This window comes from Pteropus vampyrus, unplaced genomic scaffold, assembly GCF_000151845.1.
Source record: "Pteropus vampyrus isolate Shadow unplaced genomic scaffold, Pvam_2.0 Scaffold392, whole genome shotgun sequence".
Taxonomy (NCBI): domain Eukaryota; kingdom Metazoa; phylum Chordata; class Mammalia; order Chiroptera; family Pteropodidae; genus Pteropus; species Pteropus vampyrus.
Window position 1 is genome coordinate 711,558 of NW_011889173.1, and position 3,554 is coordinate 715,111.

Genomic DNA, 3,554 nt, shown 5'->3' on the forward strand with positions numbered 1-3,554 from the left:
GTAACTAAGTAACGATTTCCCTCTTCTTACATGCCAACGTTTTTATGTTCAAATGTCCTCTCGCCCCGGCCTTCGCATCCCCGAGTAAACTTGCAAACTGCTGCCCCCTGGCCCCTGTACTGAAAACGCTGCCGCAGCTCCTCCTGCATCTTACTGTCCTGCTCTGAGTTCCAGGAACCAGGCAGCAAAGTGTCCTCTTCTTTTTCCTGCTTAAAGACATTTTAAACACATTCTGCAGCTGCAGTTAGAGCAGATGATAGGAATCCCTTTCTTGCTTGTCATGACCCAGTCGGTCCAAACAGATGTGTTTCATTTTTATAAGTCGTTTTTCATTTTCCTTAATTCTGAGATACTTCTCAGATATTTCCGTGGACTTTTAAGGAACGACTTCTCTAAATAATGGTACATGATGTGATAAGAATTCACTTCGTTCCTTTTAAATACATCTAACATTTATAGAAGTTGTGTCAGTATATTCAATCAATTTGTTAGTGGATTCAGTCCCTGAGTATTTGACTCTTTTAAGTTTTTCTTTGAAAATAATAACGAACATTTACCAAATGCTTAAAATATGCCGTTTTCTTTGCTTCTATTAACCCATTTAATCCTTATGACAATCCTATGAGGCAAGTCGTATTATTTCTCTTTGGCAGATGAGGAAGCTGAGACACAAAGGTTAAGTCTCTGGTCTGAGGTTTCACAGCTAGCAGTGAGCGCAGATCCGGCTGCACATTCCATGCCCTTAACTGCCGTGAAGAAGAGGTGTGATTTCATTATCCAAATAGGTGGATCAGAAGTTATAATTCGGTATAATTATGTTTTGGGATAAAATGGATGTGAACATTCTTAGGTAAAAGTAAAAAGGGCAGGGGGAACTGGGACTGTGCTGTAAAAATGACTGTTTCTCCAATGATAAAAAGAAACCTTGATTTTTCAGCCAGGTTTCTGTCTTTGTTAAAATAAAAATAGGTCAGGATAATGGGCTTCATCCAACTTTAAGTGAACAGCAGTGTACGGAACAAGAAGATCTCGGAAATATTTTTCTTAGCAACATTGCAGTTAATTATACAACAGCTAATCTGTAGAACAGATTACTTGACAAAGCTTTTATTTTCTCTTATATACACTCCTTGTCACCACTGCCTCTTCGATACACAGAGCTGACCGCTGACAAACTTACTGTAAATCATTAGTAAAAGATACGTCAAGGGTTCTGCTGCTGTTCATTTGAATTTCTCTTATTTACATTTTTAACCACTTTTAAAAAGCTCAACATGCACATTCAAAATGTGCTAGATGCCACATTTTAACACATCGGAGACTAATACTGTGGTGCTTGTGCTGCCAGGTTAATTATTTTGGGGACAGACAAGAATAAGGCTTCATCTGCCACCTTTGTTCACCTACTTTGTGTCAGTGCGTCATTGATTAGGAAGGCTGTTCTAACGCACAGGTTTTTTGTAGAGTGCAGGCCTGCACATGTTGGCCAGTGTACCACTGTGGCAGGTGCCAGCCCAGCACATCTGCTCAGTGCATGCTGACGTGAGAGTTATGCAATGACCGAGGAACACAAAACAAATAGAGAGGTGATAGTACTCTATTACAGTTTTACTTAGTGTCAGTCATGGATACTTCTTGTCCTTATTTTTGATAAAGATTAAGGATAAAGGTAACAGTTGTTATTGTTGGTGATTCAGCTTAGAAATAAACATTCCTTATAATTTATTTTTCAAGCTTCTGGGTCAGTTGTAGGAGATCCTGCGATTGTAAGGAGAGCTATTAAAACTAATTTGGAACAATTTACTTCTGTGATTTCTTGACACTACACTTAACTTGGATATTAAGGCCGATAAAAGACTGCTGCTACCTACTGTAAGCTCATTCAAAATATGTTTGTAACGTCTACGGCCATGCCACCCTGAACAAGCCTGATCCCGTCTGATCTCAGAAGCTAAGCAGGGGCGGGCCTGGTTAGTACTTGGATGGGAGACCACCTAGGAAGACCAGGTGCTGTAGGCGTAAAAAATAAAAAAATAAGGGATTGTAAGCTCACAAGGTCCTTGCAATCTGTGAGGTCAACCAAGGATTGCCTCGCCTAAAAATAAAATAAAATAAAAATATGTACGTTAAAAATAGCCTCATTGTTCTCATTTATTGACCTCATAAAGTACTTGTTATATGAACTTAGAAATAACTTTTTAGCCAGTGATTTTATCTACTGTTTATATAATATGGGTCTTGTAAGTTCATTTGAAAAATTCATTTGAAAAAAACTAGGTTTCACTACTAAAGGTACTTGAATATCCAATCACTCCTTGGCAATTAATCTTTCAACTTGCACGTCCCCTTTGCGTCTGCTTCTTTCAGTCTCGACACTGGATGTCACCTGTTCTTCCCAGTGAAATCCACCTTATGGTGCAGCTGCAGACTCTCGGGACCTCCTCAGTGGTGGGTGAGGCTCGAGACCCTTACAAGGGTAGATCCCACGGGTGCATGGGAGGGCTTCCGGCAGAGAAGTGGGACCGTGCAGCAGCAGTCCCAGGAGGCTCTAGTGATGGGAGAAGGTCCCTCATGTTCTGAAATGGGGACGCTTGTCTCTCAGGGAGGACTCTGTGGTCCCTTTAATTGTCGTATCACTAGGAGCTGCTGCTTCCTTTGCCATAGTCTCTTGGTGTCTCGTAAATCTTGTTCTGAGCTCTACTGAAATGCAGGGATATAAGGTCCTGACTACTCGCTGGATACATTTGCCTTAATAACTTCCTGTTACTTAATTCCTCATTCTTCAGTCATTATCTCTTTACTCATGGCGTTCTGTTTTCTCAGTCTTCTCATTTGACCAGGTGGTATGTGTTCTTTTTAAAGACACTTTCATGTTGTCAATCAGTAGGTCATTGGAAATTGTTTAAAGAGAAAAAAATAGGGATGTCAGCGAAGGAGTTTGGCGGGTGAGTGCTGTGGGTCTTTGTGATTGGCCTTTTCTTGGCGGGCGACGCAGGCAAGGTCTCAGTACTGTGTCTCAGCTCCCACTCAGCTTTGTCTACACCTGGCGGGTCAGTGTGCTCTCTTGCCTCTAGAAAGCCAAAGTGTAATTAAGAGTTTGATTGGTAAGCAGTACGTCAGCAAGGGGAATTAGTTGAAATTAGTTGAAATTCCTGACTGATGTTCACACACCAGGGAGGTTGGCTTGCATCCTTGTCAGGCATACCCCTGCTTTTAGGACAAAAGGCCTGTGTGTAGAGCCTCACCCTGAGGCTTTCATTTCTTTAGGCTCCACACAGGCTGTTTTCCCCGCTTGTCACTAACTTTCCTCAGTTGGGTTATAGTGTTTGTTTTTCATCTTCAGTCTTATTTTAATTAGTTTATGACGAACCTTGCTTTTTCTGCTTTACTTTGAGGTATAGTGTATCCTTGCTCTTTAAATACATTTAAAAAATCCTGAATGGTAGATTTTTACTAATGGTAAATCTCAGAAGATCACCTAACTGTCTCTACCCTCACAGTAATCCACCCTCTGCGCCCCTCCCCCCCACCCTAAGACTCTGTCATGGTTTCTG

At 41.2% G+C, this 3,554-nt stretch overlaps 1 non-coding gene across 1 annotated transcript; it reads left to right on the plus strand.

The window, feature by feature from the left end:
* Positions 1-1,900: 1,900 nt before the first annotated feature.
* LOC111731703 lies at positions 1,901-2,019 on the plus strand. The gene has a single exon (XR_002777265.1). It is a non-coding gene; the product is annotated as a 5S ribosomal RNA (ribosomal RNA).
* Positions 2,020-3,554: the final 1,535 nt, after the last annotated feature.